The sequence below is a fragment of the Rhopalosiphum padi genome, chromosome 1 (genome assembly GCF_020882245.1).
Source record: "Rhopalosiphum padi isolate XX-2018 chromosome 1, ASM2088224v1, whole genome shotgun sequence".
Lineage (NCBI taxonomy): Eukaryota > Metazoa > Arthropoda > Insecta > Hemiptera > Aphididae > Rhopalosiphum > Rhopalosiphum padi.
This window is the reverse complement of record NC_083597.1, coordinates 27,156,830-27,174,028: the sequence shown is the minus strand read 5'-3', so window position 1 is coordinate 27,174,028 and position 17,199 is coordinate 27,156,830. Positions and strand designations below refer to the sequence as shown.

The window sequence follows — 17,199 nt, the reverse complement described above, 5'->3', positions numbered from 1 at the left end:
GATTTATCTGATAAAATAGTAGGGAATTTTGTTTAATTTTTCTTTTGCAATTTGTACCTAATGTTAGAATAATATATCATAATGTACAAAAACACAAAATAAATAGCCATTCCAAAAAATGAGTGTATTCAGTCAAATGAATCGTTCGGTATAACGTTGTCGCAACGTAGAAAAATATCAGATGTAATAATATCGTGAAGGTCATCGCTCAACATATGTTCGAACGCGATGACCCTGAAGCTAACCTGTGAACAGCAGCTCGCCATTGCCCGTTGTCCGTCGTACGATAGCCGATGTAAATATTATTGTTATTGCGACGCAGTATTATAGTAAATATTGCATTGGTATGTCGCAGTGAGGTGCGTGTCGATACAAGACGCAATAATACTAATCGTTTAAGTTAAAACGCGTGACTTGAACCGTTTTCGTCTTCAGTCTTCGAATATTTTTGTTACGAATTACCAGAGATATTTACAGCATATTATCGCATCAGTTAAATAATATTGTAACGCCGATTTTTCAAAATGAACGCCGGACCGTTAGTACGCTGTAAGTACAACATTAGAAATATATTTCACACGCTTTTTATATGAATTTTTATATTCGTTGAAGTAAAAATGGCGTTATTATGCCTACCTACCACCCAAACAAAGAGAGACGAGTGTATAGTTTAATAATGTCATACTAAGAACGCATTTTCACGATATTTACCGAAAATAAAATACAAACGCAGCAATAATAATATTAGGTTATTACTGTTATAAGCCTAACCGTAAAACAGATATCTTACGATGGTAATTTTGTTTGGATTTTTTTTTTACTTCAATCCCGATTAATATAATATATTGCAAACGGAAGATAAAATATACAATATCGTGAAATATGTTGGTTATTTATTTAATCGAACCGTAAGTTAACTAGTTAGGTTATTAGGTAGTATCACCTGTAGGTGATGTTGGTTCTATTATTTGATACGATCGCTTACTGTCGTACTATTGTCTATTGTACACGGCAATATGCCGACGTTTTGTTTATTTTTCTCTTGAAGATAAATCGACGATCGATTACCTCTTGAATAAATCACAGTATTTGTTTTTATTTTTTTGTGCTAATGGCAGCAAAAATGTTTATGTTAATTATTTATATACTTAATGTATATAGGTACATTAAATTTAAATGGCGATTTAAAAAGTTACTTATTCATTATTCATACGATTTTAAAAATGAATTTTAAACAACGTTTTATACATTCAATAAAAATTTAAAAGTTAAGAAAAATAAAACAAAACAACAATATTAATTGAAAAATATTGCACCGTATTAAAGCAGTATTCTAATACTTAGATAATTCCTATTGATGTATATTCCTTTACGTATATTATGTATACATAATTTTTATTCACAATTTAAATATTATAATATAGGTTATGTAGGTCGTGTAATTTCAATAATTTAAAAAATATATATTTGCTCTTATAGTAAAATAATTCTTTTTTTATTTTTATTTTACAGACGCCATGATAACCGGTGACGTACTAGAAACGACCATCGGAATGACCGGTTTGACGATTGCAGCTGCTGCAACCGGCTGGGGCCTACCATCGGTCGCAATGACTTCGGCCGCCGTCGGAGTGTACAAAGTAGTCAAGTTACTGTGGCGGATAAAGAGGAGATTGCGTTGACGTCTTTTGTGACAATATTACGTCGCACACATTACTATAATGTACAGTCGTATACAGGACGATTCGTTTGACGTTCCCGCTCAATATTATCCTGCTATACATTTAGCTATATATTCGGTTTTTACAGGAGTAAAACAAATACTATTTTTTGTATGATTCAAACCTTATTGAAGCACCTCTGCAAAACCTGTATAAATAACAAACATTAATTTTATCGTTTTTTCGTTCGTAAGCATTTGAGGTCGTGTCTTAGATGAGCAAATAATAGTGTCTCATATAATAATATCAACATAGTATTTACCTCTCCTCAACTTATTTTTATTAAAACTTTAATTGCTTATAAATAACTATCAGTAACCATCTTTACGAAAAAATAAAATCTAAAAATTCGTTACAATCGTAAATTATCGAAAAATCAATTGTAATATTTATATTATGTCAGAATGAGCGATTTATGTCGAGACGATCATCCTGTATACGCAAACTATATACTGTATAATAGACGATTCGTCTACAGCCGCGTCATTTAGCGATTATAGAGATGTGACAGTGAATTCTCAAAAGCAGTCGCAGAGTAGAAAAATCAACCGAATAATATAACGCAGGCCTAGTTGTAAACATATATAACAACGCTTTAGACGTACGTGTTTGTATATATAAATGTGTGTATGTGATAATGCAGCATATATTATATATATGTTTTGTGTGTATATATATATAGTATTGTTCAAAACGAAATGTAAATTTGTGTGTACATATAAAACTAAAATAAAAAATATTCTACATTATTTTTCTTCTATGTATTATGTGCATAATATTATATACACTTATATGCTATTATGTAAATCGTTAAGTGCTATTACAACGACGATATCATGTCTTTTTAGTTATATATATATATATAATGACGATCTTCTATTTATATAGATATGCATATGCTATTGTAGTTTTTTTTTGCCAAAGTGTATTTTCTGAAATATTACATTTGTCGTAATTTTTACAGAACCAAAAACGATGTATACGCGTGTTTGGATCATTAAATATACCTAAGAATGTATTATTATGATATTGTCTACGCAGTTGAATATTACGTCGGGATGCGTGTTCTCGTCACGCGATATTGCATATAGGGTAATATTCACCGAGCGGCGAGCATGTTCACTCCGTATTATACTTTACATATATGAATTTATTTAAATTACGGTTTTTAGAATTTAAGTTTACTTGGTGACCACACTATCGGATATTTATTAGATTTGTTATGCCTGTAAGTCAATAAGAAATGTCTTGTGACGATGTAAACTTTTTTTAAAATGAAAACTTTTTACTGTAACATTTTTATTGTAAGCCGCAATAGTTTATTTTTTTTATTTATAAGTTCAGTGCATAACTAAATAGACATCGAACTAGTTGTTTCCGAGTTATTAATCTTTATTTTTTAAGGATAATTATTCCTTATGATAATTAGAAAACAATTACTATAATCAATATTCATCTATATGTTAGAACTTAGAATCTTATAATTTGTTTGAGTTTTAAAACCGTCTGAGCATACTAGACTAAGTATAACTATTATTAGGTACATCTTATTTTAAATATTTTATTTTATTTATTCAAATATACGGACTTACGTCCTATTACAATTTCGAATATGTGTACATAAGATATTAACAAATTAGTAAACAAGAAAAAACATTATAACAAAAATTATACATAAAACTAATAGTATTTAAATGAATATAATAAGAAAACTATAAAGTGCGTTAAGGTGTATAATAAAGATAATATACAAGCATTTCTCCCTAGTCTTGTAAACTTTATCATAATAAGAAGCTAATGTTTTTATTAATTTATTCTCGAATTCATAAAAAAAGAAGTTTATATTGTTATTCATTTCTTAGACAACATAAAAAAAAATCTAATAAATATTCGAAAATATGTTCTCTTAGTATATATGGGAATACGAAAATTCAGTATAAACGATAAATACACAAGTACAACATAAAATAGGGTAAACATGTTTGGTGAATGAATTACCTAGCAATATACATACACCAACGTCGCCACACGCGTACGACACGTCACGCGCGCATAAAAAATAATAATTTATCATAGACGAAAAAGTCACGAATTCAAACGATTACTTACCTATGTACCTATATGTATAATGTGGAGCGTTCCAACAATGACATATTGTTTTATTTGATATTGTATATCATATGATGAACACAAATTGCGATCGTCGGAGAAACGTAGTCTATATAGGTACTACTATTTCTAATATAGTTGCTGTGTAAAATGTATATAATATACATATTACGGCTGATGACAAAATCAATACGCGTGCGACAAAAATTAATGTGCACAGATGGGAACATTATATAAGTTATATTATTATTATTATATCAATACAAAATTATGTAAATCATTAACACGTCTCGTAAACCATACGTACGCTATATTACCCGACTTCGCCTGGGTGAAAATTAATAACTATTTATTAAAATTATTATTTTGGTTTTACTTTAGTTAAAATATATTATTATGTATAGAAACATTAATAATAATTAGTTTTATTATTTTCTATATTTTATCATATAAAAACGGTGGACAGGTCGAGTTACAAACATCAATACACTAATGTATAGGTAGTTGTAAACCGAATTTTTGTTGAAAAATATTAAATTTTCAATCAACGCTTGTTGGATTTGTATTTTTATTGAATCATATTAATTTGGAATCCGTTTAAAATGTTTTTTGTTGAAAACGTAATTGTATGGAAATATTGTTGTTGGAACCGTAATATTCATTCTTCTTTCTTTCTTCAGCTTAACGGTCCGTGTAGGACCTGAGCATTCTGAGCTACCACAAGCAATCCTTTACATCTTTCTTTGTCAAAAGCCACTCAAATTGATATATTCTGTCCACTGTCCAAAAATGTATTTTTCTACTATATTTTATTATATCGTTTGCGCCTTCCTAGTGGTGTTTTTTTTGTACATGGTTTCAGTTAAAGCTTGTTTTAGTATGTAATTTTTTGTTCTCCATACGTGTCCGAATAATTCCAATCTATTGACTTTCATGTAACTATGTAAGAAAGAAATTTAATTTATTTAGGTTTTTGTACAACTTGAACAGATAATTACTGTTCTTTTTTCCAAACGTTCTCGGTTCCGTTTGTTCCCTTGGCCGAAAATGTTTCTTATCAACTTACTTTCATATGCATATGTGATTATTGTTCTCGGTTAATTTGTCTAAAATAAAATGTTTAACTTTCTTGAATAATAACTTAAAATATGAATTAATAGAATGTATTATTCAAAAATAATGGAGAAGCGGTAAAGAACGAAATATAGAAAATGATCGACTTTATTTCGAAAACACATACGATACGTTAAATTTGGAATATGGCTATGCTACGTCCAATATTTGAAATTATTTACTTTAAATAAAAAAATTATAGAGGAATCTCCTTATTAAACACATGTTATAAACTTATAAAGTAATATCAACAATCTCGTTAGAAAGGATATAACTCCTTGTGCTGAAGACATTATAGGATGGTATTAATGTGGCACTATACTAAACTAAAAATTAATTTGCAGGAATCGTAGTTACTCAGAAATTTATTTTTATGGAAAATATTTCATTGGAAATGTATAATAATAATATTACGTTTCCAAAAAATACTTTTCCAACCATACATTTCTGAGCAAATGTACTATTCCGACAAAATTCGTTTTAAATAAAATCCATAATATTATTTGCAAACGGTTTAATTTCCAAATGCATAAATTTTTGGGTATAATATCTTTTCAAAATATGTTTCCATGTAAATTACAGTTCTAGATAAATCTAATTCAGAAAAAAAATTTCCGAATTTTTAAAGTACAACAAAAAATAGCTCTCTATTAAGATTAGAGTTCATGATAGTAGAAAATACCGAGTAATTAAAAAATATTAATTCACTTAACAATTAACAAGCATCATTATAAAATAATAATTATCGTGTTTATCTTATTTCCACGTTAAATGAACTGAACGAGGTGCGTTTGCAGATTATGTTAAACTACCTACTGATTTATTCAAACGAATTACGAGTAGCTAAGTAGAACCCAACAGCAACTATTGAAATATTTTAATTTGTTAACTGAAAAATAAATAAAAAAAAAAGCTATTAATGATTGTCGTGTCAATTATATGTGTTAACTTCGGGTTTAAATGGCGTTTTTGTTTTACAGTTGTACATTTTTATTATAAAACGAAACATCATTATTTTTGGATTTTTCGCTTAAAGTTATACACTTTGAAACTTACTTAACTGGCGATAAGGTATATTTTTATGCACATATTATTATAAACTTTTTAGTTTTAAATCTATTAGAGACCAGATCACTACATTTACATGTATAATATAAATATCATTATAATAAGTGTATTTTTCGATCGTTACTAGGATGCTTAAATTATCATAATATACATGTGCCAAGTAAATATAATATACGAAACTAAAATATCGAACATATTTATAGTCTTATAGATTGGAAATAATATAATATATAATACTTTTTATTACCAAACCAGAACGCAGAGAAAAAACATTAATATCGTCTTTAACATAAGGTACTTTTTTTAACGGACTGGATTATAAAAATAAAACATTAATGGGTATACCCATTATATATACCCTCTCTCTAAATATAAAGTAATTTAAAACCTTAAATTTATTTGTTTTAATTAAAAAGCAATCCATTCTGTACCGTTGTAAAAACCGTTTTTGAATTTCAATAATATGTAATATCTCTCTCTCTTTCAAAAAAAAAAAAATGATCGATAAAATGATCAAACTCTAGTTTTATAACACTACCCCTTAACGTTGTCACGTTGATGGTGTCAGCTTTAGAATCGATAACGAGCAGAACTATAAAAAACTTCATACTTTCGGTTCGCTTTAGCTTTCACTTATCGTCGCTTCCGCGTTCAGAGTCTAAAAATACAAACAATACAATATTATTATTTGACTAATGTACTGATAAGCCTTCTACCCGATTGCCGTCTACACATAGATAATATAAGATGTATTCTTATATATCTATACGTATACACTGGTTGTCTAACCTATAACTGCACATACGAACACTGTATAGGTGTCGTTAATACCATATTATATGATGTGTAAATGTTAATTGACGATAATTATTGTTATTGAGCACACACACATATAATGTACAAAATATTATATAATATTGTGCGGGTGTTAGTGCGAGATCCGGTTTCCGTAATCGACTAAATTATACGATCCCGGAAATAGCACACATGCACATACTATAATATATGCGTAGTGTATTGTAGATAGGTACCACTATGTAATATGCAACCGTTTCATATTATACATAATACATAAGTATAAACATATAGTTTGCTGGCACGGTCGTAATTGTTTATTCCGTGACGTTTTACCGGCTGAGCTAAAACTTTACTAGTAAATATTTATTTTGGTTGGTACTTATATATTTGTCATTGTGTAGAGCTCAAAGTCAAATGCTCGAAAAATGTACTAAATATGCACACAGTTATAAAATAACACGCACTTAGAAGAAAAATATGCATATGTGTTATTTATTTTTTATTCTTGGTTTTCGATATTCTTAAATCTTAAATTATATACTAGTGATACCTATAACTAATAACTGATAGTTTTTCGAGTAGAGTGGAGAATTCAAACACACTTAAATTGATATGCATTTACGAATAAATATTCATTAAATAACATCAATGCTACCAAAGGTTAAAAATATTTATTCATTGATAAACTGTCAAAAATCACTAAGTTGGAGATAATTGTTCGTACTAAATTAGTAAATTCCCATTTCTAGGTGTCCTTATCATTAATTTCAAATGACAAGAAGGCATCATTAAAAAAAATAAAGAACATTCACTAATTATGTTTGTTAAAAAATTATAAAATTATTACACCTTTAAGTACTACACAAAATTAACAATTTGTTGAATTATGAGTTATGACTAATTATATATGGACTATGGATAGTAGAAATATTTAGTAAAGCTTACAATTTTTTTATTGACATCACTTACTATGGGTTATTGGTAGGTTATTATGTAACAAAGTTTAATATCTACAAACATTTTAATTTTTGTGTGAAGGTATCAAACAGTTGATAAAGACAATTTTGGAAAAAAAATTGAGAAAGACGTTTATTACTGTTAATGGGGATTAGAGAAGACCCCGTGTGGCACACGTATGAATAACTTTAAGCGATATTAGTTTTAAATGGATGATACACTTGTGTTTTCGATATCTTACATAAGGGACGTATGGACTATGGAGGAATGTGTGCATAAATTGGCATCGTTGGTGATGTCAGTGGTGGAGGAGGGTTGGCATTTACGACAAGTCACAGACTAGTAATAACGAACAAATTATTCAGGGAAATTGGTTCCAAATAAAAGCCCTATAATCACAATAGTGCAGTAATACTCAGCCGTATGGTAACGTAAGGTAAAAACCGTGCTTATAACTTTCCGGCAGACGGACAGACAGACAGACGACACGCATGTGCGCACGCCTAAAGTTTCCGATAGCACGCGGGAAAAACACGATAGATTTAACCATAAACTCGTGTCGTCTGTATCACAATATATTACGCATAGTGTATCTAATGGCACGCTCTCGTCGTATGCATACAGTTACGATACAGGTGATGCGTTAATTAAACTATCGAATTTATATTTATTATACATATATATTATATACAGTCACGCTTACTTTGCATAGGTTTGTGCACGTATAAAATTGCATACACACGTGTATGTAAATATACATATATAATTTATATAAAGGTTCTATATGTCACAGAAGTATCCATCAATTAGGGGGATTAATTACACGCAATTTATGCCGATTAATCTGGCAAGTATATGTTTTATTATACAGCAGAGCCGTAAACGCGGGGATTTTAGGTTTTGGTGATGACGATGGGGGGGGGGGGGAGGGAATAAAAATATACTCTGCTGGAAATTTAATAATTAGTGTATTCGTGTTTAGTTTTAATTTTTTAGTATACATTTTATAATAATTTATTGGGAAACGAGATAAACCGAGTGTAGCAGAAATAAGTATACCTACGTGTATTACTCATTGCAGTAATGCAAACGGTTTATTTTGGACAAGGGTGATTTTATTAATAATTTATCGTATATATTCAAATTAAGACGAAAACGATTTTTTTTTGTAACTGTATTAAAATTACATTTGATAGTTAGGTATTAGTGAGAAACATAAAGAACAATAATAAATATAAATTATTTATAAAAATAAAGAGGAAAATATACAACCAAATTAAAAAGCCAGTATAGTTAAAAAAAGATAATATTATTATATTAAGTATTATATTTTTTTTATTGGTTCGAGAGGATATTTTTGGTGTAAAAAGAAATGTTGGAGCAATTGAAAAGGGATAATAGGTGATCACGTTAGGGCGATAGACTGGGTCAGGTGAAGATTAGGTGGGTAATATCACAAACCATAGGGTCATTGTTAAGTGTGTAAACGTAAAGAGGGGAATTGTTCCATGAAATTTTAAAGGAATGATAAGGGAATAAAGTGTGGCTAAAACTGAGACGGGAAAACGATATTATGGAAAACAAATTTAAATACGTATTTAAAAGATTAAGGAGGAAAAATTGGCTTTTTGAAAGAATCTATTATATAGTATTATAGTCTATACTTTGTTCGAACATCATACCAATGCATGAAAATATAATTTTGAGTGGACAAAGTAGGGTTACATTGTGTTGTTGTCTGTTGATATACGTGCGACGCGATCGACAAGTCTCTGGGTAGAATGATTTGGTTAGATTAGGTTCTTGGTGGAAACCGATTGTAAATTATTATATCATAATATAACGTAAAATAGAAAAATATTCGAGTAAGGAGCGGCTCAACTTGCTCTAACAACCGTACGTACCACCGTAGTGGTTGCTGTATACGGAAAGGCTGCCGCAAAAACGAACGAAACGCAAATAAAATATAGTCGGTCTAGATTTCGACTGCCACGCGATTTCTTTCTCGCTCCTCCGCCGCCACTGCCACAAAACGTTTGACTGTTAAAACCTGCAACACTGGGGGGACACTATATAACAATAATATATATATATATATATCGTAACGCGGAATCGCGTGTGTTCGTGAAATATACACACACGTGCAGAAAAGTATGGGAAAAAAACGGTTAAAAGAAAAGTGGCAATCTAAAGCAGCGTAGGTACCTCGGATATATATATATATACACAATAAATATACATATGTACATTGTACAGGTGTGTATGTATATATAGTACATATATAATATATATATATTATATATACACGACGACGTACCTACACAACGGAAACGGGACGTATAATAATATGGTCGCGCGGTAGTGTCGGTGCCGGGGGGGGGGGGGGTCGCGGGCGTGTAAATTCGGCGGCGCGCGAATAAATAAAGATTTCGACAAGGTTTTAAGTCGGCTAGTGTATACCTATACCGGTGGGGCAAGACCCGGCGGGGTGTAGGTCGATCGGCGGGAGAGACCGTCGTCGCGTGTAAGTTGTCTAGAAGGAGAAGACGACCCCGCGCACCCGTGGCGCCGGTATAACCAATACTCGCGCGCGCCTATCACCCACCACACCCAGCGCCGTGTCGAATCGCGGGCGCTGTATCGTTTTTGGACCGCCGCGATCCGACGGTAAATCCCGCGGACGTATACACAAAAGTGAGGACGATAACTCAAGATAAACTGGTTGACATTTTATTGAGCGCTCTCTCTCATCTCTCCCCCCCTTCCTCCCACAATACCCTCACCCCCATACTGCGGTACCTCAGGACAACGGTATACACGGCATCGTGTGAACCACTCCCCCCCGCGTAACGGTATAGCCTATAGTAATATATTATATAGGTATATATTATTGCCTAGTCCGCGAGGGCAGGGAGAAAAAACGAAAATAAAAATCTGAAACAGTCGAAAGCTTTTTGCGTGCACGCATATATTATATTGTATACAGAGTGATTCACAAAAAACGCTCACTATTATGCCTATTTTTTTTTTTTTTTTTAAATACATTTATTTAAATTATGATTTTGGGAATTTTTAATGTAAGACCATATTTTCAAACTCTTAATATTTATTGTTCGCGACATTTAACAATAATTTGTGTCTAGTGACGATGCAAACTTCAGTTCAAATAACCTAACTTATTTTTATTACTGAAAATAACGATACGTTTTTTTGAAAATTTCGATATACCTAATTCAAAACTCAAACCAGTAATGTCTCAGTTACATTAAGATGTTTATACTGAAGATAATAGTCCTTAAAAATGGTTTCATAAAATGTATATGTAATGTTTATAAATACACCCTAAAGGCGCACGAGCACTACAGTATACACAGTTTTGGGACCACTGATAAACATAATTAAATAATTAAAAAGCTACTCGTTAGTATTTTGATTTTGATACGTTAACATTTTCATAAAAATTATTCGCTAATTAATTAGTAAAAAAATTTTAAGAATTTTAAACTTTTGTTTTTAAATACGTTTAAAAATTCCAAAAAATCAGATTTTGAATAACTGCATTATTGAAAAAAAAATGGTATTCATGAATAGTGAATCACTCTGTATATATTATACTATGTATGTGGGTAAAATCCGCGTTTATAAGCACATAAGCCATTCGATTTTGACTTTTGTTTCCATATTATGTAATATTGATTTGCGGATATCGTACGACGTGTTAGCGTTATGTATACATTATGTATAGTGACTACAATAATCACATAATTTATTTATGTATATTGTGAATAAATCGCTACTATAGGAGATCGATAAAACCTATATTATAAATATTATTTTATGTATAACGTATGATATTATTATACTTACACTTCGTACTGACCGTTTTCCCATCGTTATAAAGTCAGATTTCCCTGCATACCTATATTATCAGATTATGGAGTTTACGCGAATTTATTTGGATATCATAACATTAGGCTCTGTCACCCGAGTCGGACCGATGATATGGATAACGTTGAAACAAACCAGTGTTTCAAAATCAAATAAATAAAAGGGTGGTAAGTAGATACTGCTTTGCTATACATTAGGTGTCAAGTGGGTCACTATTATAATAGGTGTGTTTAATTTTAATTCAATGATTTATCATTGTATACGAAAAACGATACTGAGTGGAAACGGTCTATCAGCCTATATTACCAAGTGATGTGTTTTTTTTTATATATATCTATTAAAGTCATTTATTTTACATTTAATATTATGGTAGGTCAATATTATTTTTTTCGAAAATATATTTATACTATAATATATCAATTTATATAACATACAATTTTGAATTTAATAAGAATAACTTTTTGGGATCTTGTATTACATTTACAAGAATATTGACTAGGTGAATAATTTTTTATCAATATTTATACATAAAAAACTAAAAATAAATTAAAATTTCTTATGCCTAATAAAAAGCTCAAAAATAGTCAAAATATTTGGAAAATTTTATCACGAATAGAAAACTATTATAAAAATAATTGGTGAACATTTCAAGTTCTTACGTTTCAGTTTTGTCCGAAATTGGATATATGTTAGAATTGTTTTCCTTAATTTTTTGTCTGTTTTTCTTGATTATATAACACCGACAACTTTTAAGTTTGACCTCTTTAAAGAACAAATTAGATCCATTTTTATATACAAGACCACCCCTTTTTTTGAAAAAAAATTCACATAACTGTAAAATCATTATACATATTTCATTGTTTCACTCAGAATCTTAAATTATTCGAAAAATATTTTTAAGCGTTTAAAATAAATCATAAATTGTTCAATACTGATTGCCTCGGTACTATATTATAGTTGTTGCAATATAAGTTATACCTATAACCGTATTATATAGGTTTGCATCTTATAAGAATTTTTGAAATACAAGAACGACTATTTATTGTATTATAAAAATTAGTGTTATATAAAATTATAGGCTGCTCTATTATTGTTTACTGTTGTGCAAAAGTGGGAAAGTTTAAATTAAACTCCAAGAAAATCTATTAAAAAAAAATCATTATTTAGCAATTTTGTGTTCTGAGCCAATAATATGTTGTCACAATCAATAATAAAGGCTACTTGTAAGTGAAATCAGTCCATTACTATCAAATAATAAGTTGTACTATTTGTTATTTAAATATAAAATTGAGTTTTATGTTTACATTTATTAAATTTTAGATTATTAACGTAGTGATGAATATACTGTTAATTATACTTTTCAGTTATTTTATTTTTTAGTAAGAAAAATTGTTGGTTCTCAATATTAATGGAGATTTCTTGTAAGAAGTGTTGGTACTTTTAAGGAGTCAGGATTGAAAATATCAGTACTTTTAAAATTAATCGGAAAAACTGAATAATAATACGAAAAAGGTTAAAATTGTAATGTTATTATTAGTATAATCGTAAAAAGTTTGACTGTCTTCGCCCAGAATCGTTTTTCATCGTAAAAAAATGATTTATCATTGAGTTAAAAATTTAACACGTCTATTACAGTTCATACTCAATGACGAAGTACACTCGAATCCTACTGTACAGCAGAGAAGTACCTACATTTTCCTTTTTTATAGTTTCGTATTTATTTGTATCATCAAAATATTATATTTATAATATTTTATTCTTAAACAAACATACATAAAATAAATGCCTGTTTTTTTTCATTTATTTACCTTTGTATTATAGTAAGAACATTTAAATTGATATTAGTATAATCACTTGTGGAGTATGTTTATATATTTTTAATATGTAAATAACGTTTGATGTATGAGTTATATATAAAATGAAGTTGAGTAATAAAAAAGGTACTGGGGGTCTGACTGTAGAACGTGAATAATTTACATCTGAAAAATGTTTGAATGAAATTGAACAAGTTTAAAAGTAAATAAATGAAGTGTTTTTGTTTGACTAAAATAGGATGTATCTATAGTAATCTATAAGTTGAAAATTAATTTACGAAACAAAAATAAATATTTAAAATGCTGTGTTTAAAACTTAAAAGAACGCCATACCGATTGAAATATTTTTGTACTTAAAAATATAAAGTAAACCAAATTAAAATTTAAAAAACATATTAAAACATTCAATTATATGTTTAAAAAAATAAACCATACAAAACATAGTCTATAAATGTTACTGGCATTATAAGTACCGACCACTTCGCAGTGTAGATGTCAAGCCGCTATTTCAATTTATTTTTAAAGTGTGCCAAATTTAAGACATGCCAATGTTACTACTACGTGGGCAACATTAAAAAAATATATACTACGTCACCCCATAAAGACGTTGCACTTTAACGTTTGCATTCATAATATCTATAGGTAGCTACTGCATATAATGATATTATAATGTTCAAAACATTATAACCGTCTCGAAATTTAATAATTTAGTTTTGTGAATATAATTATTTTTAAATGATTGACGATCAGATCATAATGCACCAAAAATATACCTTCATTTTAAAAATATTGGCGCAAAATTTAAATTTTTGCCCAATATAAAGGCATTGTAGTTTTTAATTGAAAAATATTTGTTCTATGAACAATTAATGTGGAATCATGCAAATAATAAAATTGGTAGATAAATAAAAAATATTTTCGATTTTTTTTTATCTTTTGCGAAACCTGTTTATATTTTATAGTTTGACAGAAATTATTTAATTAGGTAAAAATATATGTATGTATACATTAATAGCAGTTTTATGTCTGAAAAGCAACAATTATACAAAAATCAATTAGATATATTATATTTTCATTATGTATAGGCACGTATTGAATTTTTTTTATGGTTTTTCTATTTGTTGCTACAAAACGTGATACTAGAAAAGTTTAAATTAAAAAGAAATAGATCAATTATCTTATTGAACTTAGTCAATCAAGAAAAAAAAATTACTTTCTCATTGTTTTCAAAGTATAAAAATCTATGAAACATTGATGTTAACTAATAAAATATGAAATGCAAAAATTCAAAAAACGGAATAAAAATGTAAAAATGTTTTAAATTTCACTATTTGGTTTTCCCCTTGTGAGTAATGCCACCAAAACAAACTTTTCACTTACTCAGTCGTATACATAAATAATATATTTTATATACACCTAACACATTATATAGAAGGTCCGTCAATCTGGCACCAAGAATTCAAAATTTCGAACTCAGACTACTCTAAAAATTTAGTAACCAAACTTAGACTACATTAAAAAAATCAGTAACCAACTCGTAATCATTTCCCCAAAAAACGAAACAAAAAATTGGGGGTCAAGATTTAGGTTACAAATTCTGATTTTGCGGTTACAAATTATTACGAATTGGTTACTAGCATTTTAGTGTATTCTGTTTCGTTAAGTTGTTTTATTTTACACATTTATAATTGAAAGAACAACTTATAAGTTATATTTATTAATTAGAGTAGTTTATTAAAATATATTATTACAATAAGGCAAAAACATGTTAACTGATCTTTCCATGTCTTCTTGATACTTTAATAACAGGTTATACTGTTATCATACATAGTCTGAGTTTGAAATTTTGAATTCGGTGTGCCAGGCTGACTTACCTTTACATGGGCTATGCAGTTGGTCACATATAGTATATCAGTGTGTAAAAATGTACATTATGTATATTTAGTATATATTAAAGAATAAAACGGTTCTCGGGTATATTGTTTATATTATAGACAGATTATAGGTCAGTTTTCAATTTTTTTGAAAAGCCAGCTCATTTTATTTTTCACAAAATTATTGTCACGGCACCGACACGAAACGTTTAGTTGAGCTACAGAAATAATAATATAGTATATTATACGATTCTTAACGTAATAATTTGCCACAGACTGCCAATAAGCTGTTTACAATAAGAGTGAATACTGTGCATACGTTTACATCAACTATAAATAGAATATTCAATAGATGATCCAATTACGCGCATCGTAGTTATTATTTCACAAAGGTTTTTGATATACGGTACAATACTCGCTCAAAGTGAAACACTATAGTGATTTAATGTTTTCGAAGCTTTCAGAATGAAAATAAAAAATTAACAGTCAATTCAATGCGGCACACCGAATTATAACTGGTAGGTATATACCAACACACGTTATTGTATACTTATTGTTTTTTTTTGTCTTAACGTCTATCACGAAACTATTTTTTAATTTATTTACTATTTTATCTGATAAAAATTATCATCCGTAACCCGATCTCGAGTGGCTCGGCAATACGCAAAACTACATGCAATCCCGGAAAGCATCTTTGTGGCTGTGCCGCTTTAACAATCAACAGATATCATGATAAAATATCATTATTTACGAAAATTTAAATTCACCCGTTGAGTTTAGTCGAACATTCATAATATTATTGTTCAGATGCGGTTTATTCACAAGGCACAGCTGTTACAGTAGTATTCATAACAACTAGTCAATATCGTGTCACCGTCATAACAATATTATACACAGCGCACTATCCATATAGTATTATAACATTATGATATCCGTGTTTAACGTTGCATGTTAATTTGATTAGTTTATATTAATGCGCGTTAGTAGAAATGAATTAAAATTTATTAATTGTCCATATCTATCGAGTAAATAAGCAATTGTTGAAAATTCTATACAATAATTTGTTATTCCATGTATGTATTTAATAAAATATTTTTCATTTTTCAACAACCTATTTAAACGTACATGGGTATACCATTATATCGGTGTTCGGCGAATAAATCACTATTAGATTTTTATAATTATGCAAGTTTCACTCAAGTGATTATTATTTTCACTTAGAATATATAAGTCAGTAAAATACTAAAATCCAAGGATGCCCGAAGGCAATGCATTTAAATTTCATTTTTTTTTTAATGCATTTAAACCAAAAAAAAATTAACTCGTTTCCCGTTTATTAATATTAAAAAAAAAAAAAAATTATAATAAACAAAATACCAAGAATCAATGAATAATGTTGCTGCAATGAATGGTATAATGTCAAATATCCATTTATAAATTTCAATAAATTGGTATTATTACGTTCTCCGTGTTGTGTACTATAATATTGCCGTTTCTGCGTGTGTGTTCAAAAGTGTATGAGAGTGAACAGTAATATTTGTACGTTTGGTTATGCCAATTATGGATAATAATGTGATTATAAGTTTTTGCTAGTACATAATCTAGGTCAAATTATAACCTATGCAATTTTGTCCATAGTTGACATAAATTTTACTAATTAATATTTTTGATATATTTTATTCACGCTTTATTTACGTGATTTTGCATTAAAATGTATTAGCCATTAGGTATACATTTGAAATATCTAAACAATATGACTAATAAAAAAAAAACTGTGATGTATAAACAATTAGTGATTTAATGCGGTTCCTATTAAAAAAAAAAGGTAGATATGAATAAATAAAGAATGTTTTGAAC

The 17,199-nt window shown here is 29.0% G+C and overlaps 1 long non-coding RNA gene across 1 annotated transcript; it reads left to right on the top strand.

The window, feature by feature from the left end:
• Positions 1 to 200: 200 nt before the first annotated feature.
• Positions 201 to 2,470, top strand: LOC132917201 (uncharacterized). Its single transcript, XR_009660259.1, has 2 exons — positions 201 to 549; positions 1,513 to 2,470. It is a non-coding gene; the product is annotated as an uncharacterized LOC132917201 (long non-coding RNA).
• The last annotated feature ends 14,729 nt before the right edge of the window (positions 2,471 to 17,199 follow it).